Raw genomic sequence first — 15,850 nt, 5'->3', positions numbered from 1 at the left:
TATGAAGAAGGGTGACTATATTTCTATATTTTAGAGCCTGCTGTCATTCCCAGGTTTCTGGTCAACTCTTCCGATACAATTAAGGTCACCTTTTAACAAGAAGACACAAGCATTCAACGCCAAGAATGGATTAAAGGACGAATTCTATTTTTGGTCCAAGAGAAGGTGCTCTCCTTCCAGTCCAGATTTAATCCCCTCAACTACATTGCGTGGGATTATTTGAAGTTGAAGTTCAAACCCCGCCAATGCTCAAATTAGCAACATCTATGTAAGGCTATTGTGGTAAAATGGGTCAAACTTCCCAAAACTGTGGCGAGTGTGTGTCATTTCAAAACCGTTTACTAGAAGAAGTTGATCAATAATGTTGAATAAGTAATTAATATCAACTAATATTCTGTTATTTGTTTCTAACAATTATTTCAAGTAATTTATTTTGCGATCAACCCATTACTGTACAAATAAATAATAAAGAGGTTTAAAACTTAATACAGCATGGATTAGCTTAATAATTTTTAATTATCAATAATATGAAATGGGCGTAACTAGAAGATGTAGGAGGGATTCATTAGTAAATATCTGATTGTTGAGATGGCTCAAGGTTTGTACAAAGAAAAGGAAACTTTAATTTGTATAATTACGTTCTAAAAAAAATGATAGCACTATTCAACAGCGAAATGTCACAAAATCGAAATATGCTAAACTTAGTAAGAGTTTCATTCTGAATATATAGTTTGTCTCTATCTTCCCGAGGGCCCCAAGAAAAAGCTATAGAATTTTTGGTATTTCGCTATTTGTAGGATTCAAAAACATTTTTAAGTGCTTCGTGTTGAAGATAGGGATAATTCTTTTGGATATATTTTAAAGCCTACCTTTTTTCTTGGAGTTGAAAATTTGTGAATTATCTTCAGGGGCTCATAGCTCCAAAAAGAACTAATCAAGAAAGTGTATAAATATACCATTTGATGACTAAAATCCTTCAATTAATTCTTTTTTTCTTTCAAAAACGCTCTCTATCGTTGTCAGTTAGAGTTAAAACCATCTAAATATAGAATAATCAAATAATAAAGCTCCTTTTTGAGTTGGTCTTTAAAGAAAAGTCTATTTATTATTGGGTCATGTGAAGAGATGAAGCTAAGTGTATATGGGTAATGTGGACCAATAACAATAATTATAATTCAGAGTGAGAATATTCCCCAAAGCAGTCCACATCTACCTCATTCGATGCATGCAAAATGTAATGTTCCTCAAAACCTGTTTATCAATGGCAAAAAGCAGAAAACGTACCTAAAAAAACATACGTCGAAGAACAAAGTCCCTTCTAAGTTGTAACAGAGTGTCTGTCGATATAATGAACAATGGTTATTCAAAAAAAAGAGCGACGTGGTCATATAAACAGTGGATATGTCAACACAAAAGCAAGTTAGCAGGATTTTTCTTCAACAAATAATTATCATTAATTAATTAATCCCCGTCACAATGAAATAATTAGAAATTGTCAGATTTTATGTATTTTATGAACATTTGGAAATCATTTTCTGAATGTTAGTTTAAGATTTCTTTTTGTGATGGCACTCAACATTTATGTCTTTTTAATCACCGATTAAATATTATAAAATGTACATACACATGTCATGAGAGGAAAAGAGAGTTTTTCTCACGGTCGCCAAATATAATATCATAATATGTACATTGTACGCACATAAGAGATACATTATTTTTTTAACTTATTTTCTTTTCATTTAATGAGAAACACATTCTTAGACCTCACTATTTATTATTACTAAAATATTTATCTTCTTTTTTTTTCCCTATTTCTTCTTAGAAAATGAAGGGGAAAAAAAGAGAAATAGAGAAGAAGAATAACAAAATTAACATAATTGTTGATTAGCGTCTTCTAATAGAAGCTAATAAGTTTGAAAGAAAGAAAGAGAAAGAATTAAAAATGAAAATGATTCTCCACTTTAGTTTGTATTTATTTAACTTTCCTTGTTTATATTCTTCAAAAAGAAGAGGAAGACTCTTCTTTGAGTTTGAAATGCATTTAAATAATTTATTATTCTTTTCAAACAAGACATTCAAATAAACTATAGTATTATTCCATTTTATTTTCTATAGGATGATATTTATATGTTACAAAAGTATGGATCTGGTCTCAAAGTTTGAATCCCATTTCATTTTTATGCGCATTAAAACCTCACAAAACTTATTCACTTATTAATTGCATTATGCATAAGTGAACAAGAACAATATTCTCACTTTATCCTCAAAAGCAGTAAATTCCTCCTCGATAAAAAAAAACGTAGTTCATAGTTTTTTGTGACGTGATTATCTTGTTTTGAAAACTCAATAGTTATGATTACGATTACATGTAATTCTTTATAAATTGTTTGCTAATCGTGTTCTCACTCATCAACGAATTCAAAAACGAGGAAAGTTTCATTAAAATTACGTTGTATAATGATGATAACTTTGTTATTTTCTTATTTCTGAAGGTTCATTGTATTTACTTAAAGCTATATAGCCACAACTTAAAATGACCAGTTCTTCCGAGTCTGAAGTTAAATTAACTGTGTCTTTATTGATACAACCCTAAGGATAGAAAGATGCCTGTTAATTACTATCCATAAGAAGCAGCTGAGATCATTTTACAGAAGAACCAGATATCGCATCCCTAATTATGTATGTATACCTAATGTGCCCTTAAAGATATTACCTCCTATTCCCTCTCTCTCGATTCATTCATCACAGGCTCCTGTTTGAGTCCTACATAAATGTTTTTGTTTATTGAGAGAGAGATTCAAATGACTGATAATAAAAACGTTCAGTCAATAAGTAATTCGGGAATTCTTGTTGGTCATTATTTTCATAACTCAATATTATCGTGTTTGAAACATTGTTCGAGCGTTGTAAGGACTTTTCAATCTTTGGAGTACACGTTATACCCAAGTTTGAGTTTATTATATTTGTATTATTATGATGGTTTTTACTTGTCCAACTGTTGTTTTTATTTCAAATATTGAATTAAGGGGACCACCTACGTATTTATATTACTAGTTGAAGAGCAATCAAAGATTGTCTATCAATTTTTCCTTTTAAGGGTTTACATATAGTCATCTATATCATCCTTTCCTCGTCGCTTCTTTCCCTTAAATCGAGTTCTACATACATATGTGCAACATTTTTATGCCATGATAAACACATACTCTCACAAATGAGTTGACAGATCAGTAAATGTACTTTTAGAGAACTCCATTTACAGATACAATAAGTGGAACAATTAAAAGAATTGGGTCAAATTTTGGATCTGTCGTCACTATTATATTCTTAAAATTTCCACCATGTACTTAATTCAAAAAGCAAGTGGGGATCCTTGGATAAATAGGTTCATCTTAGACAAGACGTTAAACGTTTTCCGACGAAAATGCAAAATATTTCTCCATTTTTGTCTAGAATCCACAGGAAGCCGGCCTTCCGTTTCACGTAAAAATATATTTTTTGAAAACGGATTCTTGAGGGGAAGAATTTGACATTTACACATACAATAACTTTTACAAATTTAGAGGAGTTAATTTATACGCATCAAATGTGCTCATTTCCCCTTCTCCAATAAGTAGTAGTAATCAGATACATCAAGATTCTTAACCGACTTGAATAAGCAGATTTCTTCCTCATGTACATAAAAGTTTTTGAATCAGAATAAAATAAATATAAAAGTGTTTTAAAAACAAATTTTAAATGGGAATGATTTAGATCTATTTTTGTTCTTTTCTCAACCACATTTTTCTATGTGAGCGATGATCCAGAACCAACTCCTTTCAGGAACCCAATTCATAATTTGGTCCAACAAAAATTATAAGGGTCTAAGAGATTTTCCAGACATAAACGCAACACTATTCTAGAGCAGTCGAATGTGAAGTGAAGAGATCGCTTTTCCCCGATACGGATGATATGCATATGTTCGTCACACTCTATAGCAACGTCTATCTCTACTACATTTGCAGACAATGAATTTGCAACTTTAGCAGATTCCTCCCTTAGTTTTTTGTACTTAAAAAAAGGAAGTGAAGTAATTGTTAGTTACCAAAAATAAATATTATATTTTATATTGTTAAATTATGACTACAAAAAAAAACCTTTTTTTACCATTACATATTATGTTATCATTTCTTAAGGTAGTATAATCTTTATATTCGCATGCTTTTAATGAAATAAAAAGCACTTTTCATTTGTAGCTATCTATTTATATGTATATAAATACGTTTCTTTCACTCAACACTTTCCACTAAGATCACAATGAAAGAAAAACCTAAGTTATCAAATCTATAAACCCATCACGGCGTTATTCCATAGCAAAAAAGTACCTTATGTATTTCGTTGTCAGCTGTAGATTCCCTCATTCCTTTCACTTGATACGTCATGGCTATTTCATAATTTATTATTTTTGATCAATACACAAAATAATAAGTTGTCCTATACTTATACTCTGTTTCCCAAAGGACGGGAATAGAATGTCTTGTTGATCCCTTGTCATATATAAATATATTGGCTATCTAATTATTTCCATGTAGATATTTTGGCTATCAATTTTAATTTTGAATTACGCTCTCTCACAACTCATTTTACAGTTTCGAATATCGTTTTGGTTTTGGAATACATAGACTAGCTATCAAAATCGTGTTTTTCATTGAACAATATCTCAAGTTTATCATTTATTACTTGATTATTTTACATCTATATATATATATATATTTTTTTTTTTTTAATATGAAATTGTCATTTCTGATTTCAGGTATCATTATTATGAGGGATCACACGTACCACAAACGTATTGGGCCCCGAAACGTAGAAATACTATTTCTGTAAAAAATTTAGGACCCAAGTTAATTTAATTCGTGATTTGAAGAGAAAATTGAAAGAGTATAAGAAGAGTTTTCCTCCGAAAAAAACCCGGAGATTCCGTTCTTAATTTTTGCAAGATCAATATTAAAGTGAAGAAGCTTTTTAATTTTATGACTTCAATTCAAAGACTCTCAATTGATTCAATTAAAATAGTAGCTAAAAGATTCATTTTAGAATATTTTCCCAAAGTAATCAAATTTTCTAGCATTGAAACTCTAAAATTGCAACATTTTTTGGGTGTCAATTACAGGCAATTTCAAAAGTTGAGCCATTTCATTTCAAATTTTAAAAAAATAAAAAAAATATTCAACTAGCAAATTTGTGCTTAAATTCTGATAATTGGAGGGTGGGAACAGATTTACTCATTGTGAATAAAGAGAACGCTAAAGAACTTGGGGTTATTGCAGTTAAAGACTTCAAGCAATTGCTATTTTGCAAATTGAATTATTATTTTGAAAGTAATTTAATGGAATTTCCAAGGCAGTGGGAGGGAAATGTAATATACATTACTAGTTATGGAGACCATTGTAGGTTATTGTACGCAAACAAATCATTATGGATGTGATTTAACATTAATTTCATCTTCATCCGAAAAAAACTTTATTTGTTCACAATGTTCTGAAATTTACTTGAATGAATGTGAAGAAATTTTTATTAATAAGGATAAAAATCAATGGAAGAGCAGTTACGACTTTTTAATTCTATAAAAAAATCGTAAACAAAAGCAAGATTCATTTTTATATATATAAAAAATAGCTCTCAGAAAATAATAAAACTTTTTGAATTTCTTAACAACATCAATGTATTTAGAACTGCAGTTGAATCATGGGGGATCCTTTCATGTGAGGGATATAAAAAAAAATATTAAATAATTTCTCATCAATATTAAGTATTTTTCCAGATATGAAGGTGGGATTCAAAATTATATTTTGACATCTTTCTAATATTTTCAAGCATCTAACAAAAAAGAGAAACTACACAACTGAAGAAATATCAAGAATAACTCATTAGTGTCACGGTCTTGGGATATTATTTCATTTACATTTTACTGAAAAATCTATAGTTCCCAAAATACATGAACTAATTTTTAATGTTCCAAGAGTACTAGAAAGACAATCAACTTATGGAGTTGTTTGTATTTTTTTGCTATAGAACAAGAAAGAGAATCTCTTTTTGCTCGCTTTATAAATTATTTTTTTATTTTTGTAAAGTAGGGAATAAGGTACAAAGATTAAAATTAGCATTGGGATGTTATTACTTAAAGAATTTTTTTTTTTTTTTTTTGGTTCATGTATTTATAAATAAGAACTGTTTCAATATGTCAAGATTAAAGTGATATTTATTCTATTAATACATTTTTTAACGGTTCAGGTTGTTTAGAAAAACTAATATATTTCTTATAAGTTTTAGTGGTTTCAAGTTGTTTTCTTTTTAAGGAAGTTCTGCTTTAAATAATTAAAATTATACATTTGAGAAGCGATCAGGAACTTGGATATTTGGACGAATTCTAATTTTGAATGGTCAACTTTTATTTAACTCGAAATTCAAAATATATGTATGGTTTCCTTAGGTATTTGCCCTTTAAACAAATTATCTATATGACTTTGAGAGTTTCAACAAAGACAAAGTTTGAAGAATTTAATAATATGGTTTTCCTACCAACTTAATCACTCCTTCTAGATTAATGTCCAAAAAATCATGGGAAATTTCTCTTTAATTTTAAATATCGTTTGGTTTCATTGGACCCATGTAGAACCTCCACTAATAATATATTATTTAGTCTGTTGATTTAATTTTGTTGTATATAAAATTTGATAACCATAAAGTTCAACGCATGTTTATTAATACAGTCAAGGAAAATATTTAATATATTCATGGATTGTAACTGAAGAAAAAAGTAAGTCTTTTAAAATCAATATCGAAAAAAAAAATTAATAGTAGTTTATACTTTTTCTCTTTAAAAAAATTCAATGCAGTAATAATTTAATGAATTTGTTTTTTAAAGAGCTGTCGGTTATCGATTCAATTTCTACTTCATCTTAAAATACACTTACATTAAAATTGTAAATTTATTGCACCTAAAAATTAATATTTTGATTTAGTATGTATTCAATATTAATTTAATAATTGATCATAGAAAACAATTATACATTATTTAATACGTCTATACCTCTCAAAATTATTTTACCCAGTGAATTATAAATTTGTTACCATACTTTTCTATATATTACAATTGATATGTCATTTCAATACATCTAAAACTACACGGAATTCTAGACTCATGGAAGACGCACGATTTCTTTCACGTTGCAGGATGAGTATAATATTTTCTATTATTTTTTCCAGAAGTTAATAGTAATTTATTTATGAGAGCAATCAACCTTCTATGAAATTTATCATGGAGATTATTTGTTTTGTTGCCTCTGTAGAATAAAACAATAAAAATTAAAAAATAAGCATTTAATATTAGTCTAAATTTTATTGATTAGAAGATAGTTTAATAATTTTTTTAGTTTTTTTACAAGAATAATAAGAAAAGTTTTTTTTATTTGACCTCCTTCCTGTGTCGTCAATTTTCCTCCAAAAAAACTTGACTCTTTGAACAGTAAAAAGAAAACAACTCTCTTCTAGACATCTGATAATGACTCAGATCTTGCAAACAAGTATTCTCCTGATGAAGATGATAATCCTACAAAAATTGTCAACAAAGAAGAAAGGTTATTAAGATGATTAAGTGAAGGTAAAGTTACACAATCAATGGGCATCTAGCGATATAGTGCAGAACTCGTGTTGTTTCAATCTCAATAACTAATGCATTTCTATGTACAAAACAAAAACTGAATTAATCAATAAGATAAAAGAATAGAATAACAGAGAACTCATAAATAGGGAATTTAAATTTAGAAACAAACCATTGATGTTCTATTATTTGTTTAATTAATACTCAAACAATCGTATTATTATTTGGATACATTTTATCAATTGTCTTGAATCAAACAACCTATAATTAGGTCGTAGGGGCCACATTTAAATACATTTATTTCCCCATTTAGTAATACATTTATTTCTTAAAGATTCTAGATCTTCGCGAGAGTAATATTCTAATATGCTAACAAGCATGTTAGCTCTTTATAAGAAGATTCCTAAGGCAATAAGTTAGGCAATGACGTTAAAATATTCCAATATAAATCTATTAAAGTTAAAAAGTCACTTATATTTTTTAAAGCAAATTTATATGCAATAGCAGAATAGAGTATGCATTGCAAACAAAACTATCTAGAAAAGAGAGGCACATTATCTGTAAGATTTTAGAATCAACTTCTACTTGTTTTCCAATCACAAAAGGGACTCACCGCCTGTAATAAAGAAATCACTAATCAGGGGTGAGGCTTAAAGTATCTATGCTAACAAGTTATAATCATAATTATCCATATAGATCATACATTTCTGCATTATATGCATCAAGGACATTTATCAATGAAATAGTTTTCTTAGAGTAAGAGACGAAGCAGAGTTGACTTAAGGAAAAAAAGGCTCAAAAACTTCAATGAAGGAGCAGTGGATGGAAGATGAGAACTCTTTCTGCTCCTCACTGGATCTTTCAGTCCATTATTTTGTCGTTTTATGGAGCTTTAAAGTTCATAAATGTAGAAGTATACGATGATTCCGTAGAAGATCTGGAGGAATTTATGTATTCCTGAGCATAGATGCAGTGATTCACGAAGTCACTATCACAGACCTTGATTTGAACGGGCATCTATACAATGAATGATTCTTCCATTACAGGAGATGGGATCCACCAATTTTACCTGGTTTTTTTTTACTCTTCCGGAGCTTATTTTAATTTTCTGTAACAGAATCATCGTTTTGAAAATGAAGAGAGCAAACTCGTGAATTCTTTGAACGTGCATACACTCCACCAGCTAGCCTAGGAATCGCTCTAAGCTTTAAGCATTTATCATAAGGGAACACCTGTAGTGACACAGTAGGGTCCTTTGATGCAATTTTATATCCACAGCGACAACAGCAGTCTGGCATTATTAAAAAAGATCTGAAATATGATTTTAAATTTCTAATTGTGTCTTCCATTATTATTATCATTAATGTAATCTTTCCAAGAGTAATTATAGAGTTAGTTTAACCAATTTTCTTAGAAGCTTCCTTTAATTCCAGTCTCGGCAATAATAGCTTCACGATCATTACAATATTGGTGATATAAAATAAATTATCAAGGATTCAATCAAAATTATACAAATGAGGAAGAATAAAAAGATTTCATTGTTACGTTTAAGAACAATATAATAAACTTAATAATAGAATCAGAAAGGAAAAATTAAAAGTGTGAGTCTTCCATGTGTCTATAATTCCACAGGAACTATTAATAAGCAATAATATAATACACTCATAAGGGAATAAATAAATATAAATATATACATAATTCATTTGAAAAATTGGGGAGAAATGTATTGCCAATGATAGTGAGGACAAGGAATTCTTCAGAAATAAAGATCAGTTGGTATTAATGACGTATTTGGGTACCTACCAGATGATTTTGGGCCTTTTTATCTCTTTCTTTTTGGAGGAAAGGTTGCGTGACAAATAAAGATAACCACGTGCCATATTTTATGAACTATATGTTATAGATTGTCGAATGGCTGAAACACCCATGTACAAGCACAATGACTAGTTTAGTTCTTATATTATGAATAGGAATGTGAACATCTATTAAATTGCGGGGAATTTAACTAGATTTAAACAAAAATATATGTTGGTTAAAGCAAGATATGAATGTTCTTCTTAACAATTATTCCTCCGTACTTTGAAAATTCTAACGAATCAGTTATTTCTGTCAGCAGATTTGTTACAATATTTTATATGATGATTAAGAAGTAATTATTTGATGATTAATTTAATTTATGTATTGTATTGTATTTACTAATTGTTTTTTAAATGTCAAACCCAAATTGTAAACTGTGACTAATTAAGTTTTATGTTGTAGTTTGGTTTATCTTGAGCTTATATTATTTTTTTAGTTTTGGTTGGTTATATATTTTTTAACCTCCTAAATTGAAATATTTAGGTTTTTAATAATAAATATATATATTTTATTTTTTTACATTCCCATTACACTCACCAGAATTTAGACAATATTATCATCCCTAGTTATGAATGGAGGACAAAAATAATTTAATGGGTTATCTTTCTTTTATGAGAAGTAATCATCTTAGGGGGAAACTATATAAAATTCATGTAAAATAGTTATTCCTTAGCAAGTTCCCTTATAATAACAACTTTCAGATGAGTTCAAGGGAGATGAACGTGAAACCTCACAACATTGACTAATGTGGTTCAAAATATATATTTCATTTTTTTTTTTTTTCAAAAGAAACATTTCTGGACTTCAACGTCCCTCCCAACATTTGGAGAAAAAACCACACACATTTAAGAGGTACTCTAATGTGGATATCATTGTACTCTTTTGATCTACTCACAACCTCGATTGACAAAAGGGAAATGAAAAATGTACTCAAACATAGGACAGCTAGTCTTCTGTATTTATCTAGCTGCCAACTGTTAATCATTATGCGGGGATTCATCATTTTGTTATGATCATAGATAATTAAATATTTATTCTGCTATGGATATTTTATACTATAAGATTATATTGAATTGAAGTTCTTAATTGATACAAATTAATATGAAAACCAAAGTCTTATGTTATACTCTTTTTTGTCGTTTATATACAGTCAGCTATTCGAATTCATGACAGAAAACAAATAAGGGGAAAATACACTCTAGGGTAAATGTTCAATTACCGTTAGTTATACAAAAAAATTCAAAATATGATACTTCTTGAATATTTATCTGTTACAGTCTCAAGTCATGGTATTAAGAATCCCTAATTATTGCTGAAGATATCTCACCCGTGTAACTATGGAGGAAAAGCCAATAATTGGACGATAATTACTAAGGCTGTAAAAATGATTTGGGTGCCCAGACTCCCATGACCCCAATTGATTACGGCCCTGATATTATTCTTTCATGATAGTTTTTGACGGCAATTGAGTATTTAACTACACTGTGGTTACTTCCAATAAACTAATTGTAAACAACCCTTGTTCATCTCATTTTTTAAAAATAAGATGCATTCATTATTTATTCACATCAAATGAATAAATAAAAACATACAGTCAACTTCTCTTTATTTCATTTCTTAATGTAACAACAATAACAAAAAAAAATAGCCAGAAGGATAAAAATAGGAACAATAAAACTTTTCTATTTCCCTCTTATCTCCTCAGTCTTTCCCATACACAAAATATATATATACAGACAATCAATTCTCGGAAGACGAAGAATGGGGAAAACGAAGAAGAGAAGGCTAGAGAGAAAAAAAAAAGAAAAAAGATAGAGATTTATTGCTACATTCATCTAAAGTTGAATAATACATATTAGGGATTTTAACACAGAAAGAAGTTTCCGTTTAGGCACCAGACAGAGTAAATAGAAGAAGGAAGGGGTGGGGTAGATTATGGATCCAGGTCTAAGCTTGTCGGGCCCTATAATATGATACCTATAGTATTTCTTATGCCAGGGCTTCCCAAACTTCACTATGTTAAGCTCCCCCTACACTAAAGTGAGGCACCCTTTGGGGGCCCTACTGAAACTTATGACATTACACACTCTGCCTATAAGGTAATTGGGCCCTTTTTGTATCGAATATCATTTCCTGGGTCCGAATTTTCGAGCGACGCCCCCTGTTGTAAGTTCCTGTTACCAAACTGATCCTTTATAAATAAATAAAAACGATACCAAAGACCGGAACCGAGACTCATATAGCTGAACCGAGACGTAGACCATTAAAATGAAAGAATTGAGAACGGAAGCGATAGAACCGCTGAACCTAAGCCGGGCACAACCTTGCTTTTAATTTTTAAAATATTAATTTTTCATTAATTTGTTATTTATATTATGAAGTTGTATGTCTCCTCTTTTTGTGATCTTATTTAAAATCTGTAAGGGAGAAATATGTTGTAGCTGTAATTACAGATCTCTAATTGAATACTTTTGATTCCAAGTAACATAGCTAACTGATTTATGTTTTCTTAAACACAAGACACAAGAGCACATGTCCGGGGAAAAGGATGTTTGGTCACTCTAGCTACGTAGTATTAAATTAGTCGGCTTTCTTCTAATTTGGAAGTACATTATTAGTCATTTAAGATATGTCGAGGCAGGGAATCAGGCATTAAATATGTATGTCATTTAATCCTATTTTCATCACGTATGTTCAATAAGCAATAAACATCTTTGAATTACTAACAAAGAGCCGTATAATTATTTTTACAAATGAAGCGATAGGATATGATAGGAATGAATATTTACAAACAATGATTGTTACATCACCTTCTAATTAGTGTGAATATGCCGCATCATTATGATGGCATGCCCTTATATTATATCTACAATCGCTGCATGAGTTATATAGAACAATGGTCAAGGTCCTTCTTACTTTATAGTCGATGAGGAGATTACAAGGACTTGAATCAGTCTAAAGTTGTATAAAACAGTTATTTTAAGCTAAAAACGCACTATTACTGTACAAAATCTTTTTCATCGTCCCTTCCAGCCCCCTTCCCGCACCCAAAAAAATAGGGTTTTTTTATTTGGTGGTATAATGAGCCCAAAAATCTGGAGGTCCCATCCGGTCCTGTCCTAAATCTTAAGAACACTCCTAAATCGTACACAAAAATAGTATAAAATAGAAAACTTTTATCAATGACGCAATCGTCAATTATATGAATCAGTGCCGTCATTATCAATACATATCGACTATCTTAGATGTAGAGATGTGTAAACTTTGGAAGAAGCAATCGATGACTTTGTAACCTGTGTACAGAGTCAGGCATGGTTCTTAAAACTCCAATGTTCATCCTATAATTCTCATTATGAAGATGGTGTGCTCGTGAGAACTATCATCAAGAATACGACCTCTACTAAATTACAACAGACTGCTTTTGAAAGAAGTTTGTCCAACTCGAAGAAGTCATTCAGATAGGTCATGCCATGGAATCACCAGAAGCTCACTCTCTAGAAATGGTAAAAGAAAAATTTGTTATGGGTTCTGAATATAAGGAACTCCAATGGCACTCTTCGCCCCAAATCTAATTCCAGTATGAGAATGCGGCCTTCCTCTAGAACAAAACCTCAGAAAAAGTGTCTGAAATGCAAATTTTGTGCCACAATGCGTCACTTCTTCGTTTTCATTGTTCTGTCATAGATAAAATCTGTTTCAAATCCAAAAATGCTTATCTTTTCGCATCGTGCTGCAGATCTGGTCAAAGCAAGATAAACTCTCGAAAAATCTCGTCGCCCAATTTTTCCAAACGAGCATTTATCAAGGCTGTCATATTGAACAACCCGGTTTCATTCCTACTCGACTTAGGGGCTATTTTAAGTATTATCCCTCGCCAACTTGTAAAAACGGAGTTTATCTCCAGTCACGGTAGTCATGTTAATGTTTTCGGTGGTAACAAAATTCCTACACAAGGATCGATACACCTTCCTCTCTCTCTGAAGACTCACTCAAAGATAGGCCCTTTCGATTGCCTTATAACGAATGTAGATCAACCAATAACAGGATTTCAAGCCTGCATAGACCTTAGTCTTATTTCTCTTCACAAACGATTTTTTCTTTGTAATTCTGTACACTCAATGTATAATGATTTGGAATCTCTCAATGCAAAATACCAATGCATATTCGAAAACTTAGGCAGTTACACCACAAACCAGTAACCATTATCTCCTGTAATTAATAAGCTGAATAACTGTTCTCCGTGCTAGCCGGTTTACGTTTCTGATTTTAGACACCGTTATGAACAATATGAACTGGAGGAGTCATCTAAGAATGTGTCGATACCCCTGCTCCTCAAGTTAATCTATACTAATGGTCTTTCTTATTTTTCTAAAAAAACTGTTCAAAGAAATGTAAAAGTAATCCATTTACCTGATCCTGAATTAGTATCAAGTCCATTAAAAATAAGTCAATGTGTGTTTACAAGTCAGTTAACATACCCTACTTTCTTCGAATCTATTCCTCAAGTCAAGTCATTCTTGGGACTTGTTCGATTTTATGGGAGCTTCGTGGAGTACCTACCCTCGATAGCTTCTCCATTACACGAACTAACATGGTCAAGTGTGGATTTTGTGTGGTCCAACGAGGCTGAAGAAAGCTTCTCAGGAATAAAGATAATTATTTCCAAGACTCCTGGTCTTACTCACTACGATCTAGCGTTGACATTGCTCTTCTCTACTGACACCTCACCTCTGGGACTCGGAGACTTCCTTTCCCATCTCATTAATGGTTTGGGCCATTACATTTGTGTCTCAGAAACGCTCTGCTGCGGAAAAAATTACTCCCAAAGCGATATTATTTATGGACTGAATCTTTCAAACATTATCTTCTGGGTAGATCATTCTCTATTAAAACGGACCACAAACCACTCAATACATCTTGAATTCACAGAAAGAACTCCCTATTGTTATCACAGCTCGGTTATCCCGTTTTGCTTTTCGTCTTTCTATGTTCAACTTTAAGATTGTGCATGTGAAAGGCCCTATAAATCTTCATGCAGACGCTCTCTCCCGAAATCCACTGGGAAATCCTGTTCCAACCGACAAACTTATGTCCCTTTCTATCTCTTCCTTCAAGTGTAATGAAACATAGTTGCGTGAGCCCATGTCAGGAGATGACCATTTTTACCTTGTTGTTGAGGCTGCAAGAACAAACAACTTGTCGAATTTTTTTTATGTTGACAAAGTGTAGAAGAACAATCGTTGTGCATGTTCTTGAAAAACTGTCTTCTGTTTTGGGAATTCGTCTGGTCGTCCCTTCCTCCCTACGCAAAAGAATTATATACGAACTTCACTTATATCACCGTGGGATAGATAAGGTAAAATCAATCCCTCTCTGTACTGCCTGGTAGCCTAATATTGCATATACATTTGCCAACGCCTGCAATATCTGTCAGGCAAATGCTCCTTCTCCACCAGCAAAATATGTTTCCTCCTTGAAGGAACGTGTTCACGAGGACTTCTTACAATTCAAAGGGAAGGACTTCCTCATTCTTGTCGACACTGGGTCCGAATAGATCGAGGCCGCAGCTATGTCAAACACCTCTACTTATCGCACACTGCAACATCTATTATACTGGATCTCAAGATACGGTTTTCCTAAATGGTTAAACTCCGACAACGGTCCTGAATTTACGCAAAAACAACTTCAAATCTAAGATGTCGGAGTGGGGGTTAATGCTTCACTTTCTCTTCCATATCATCCGGAATCTAACAGACAAGCCGAAAGGGCTGTACGGATTTTGAAAGACATGAAGAAGAAACTACTTTTTACTTATCGTTCTACTCCTATATCATGTGAAAAGTATCCGGCTGAACTCCTTTTTGGTCATAGTATACTTAATCGTCTTCATAGTTTGCTTCCTAACAAAAGCACCAGAATGAAAGAGCCAATCAGAGAAAGCAACAATGTTGGGTGTAAAAAATTTAACTCTTGCAATGGATCCCAGGCGTTACTGTCGAGAAAATCTCTACTTCGATCTGGACTGTTCGCATCGATGGTGAACTTAAAACCAGACATCTGAATCAACTTCGACATCGACGAATCTCACATATGAGAGTCTGCAAAACAATCTCGAGTCCATATAAGAATTAAAAAAAGCATATTAATTGAATAAATCAAATATTTATTCGCGAAATTATTTATGATACAAATAAATTGTTAGTTAAAACTCACAATAATCGGTAATTCTCACTCTCTCTCTCTCTCTCTTTCTTTCTCTATTTATTTATTTAATAAATTATTCGCTTACCATTCGTTTATTTTCTCTTTCTTTTTCTGAAGGAAATAATGTGTACGCTTCGTTTTAATTCGTTA

Source organism: Lepeophtheirus salmonis, chromosome 8 (assembly GCF_016086655.4).
Source record: "Lepeophtheirus salmonis chromosome 8, UVic_Lsal_1.4, whole genome shotgun sequence".
Lineage (NCBI taxonomy): Eukaryota > Metazoa > Arthropoda > Copepoda > Siphonostomatoida > Caligidae > Lepeophtheirus > Lepeophtheirus salmonis.
This window is presented reverse-complemented; position numbering follows the sequence as displayed.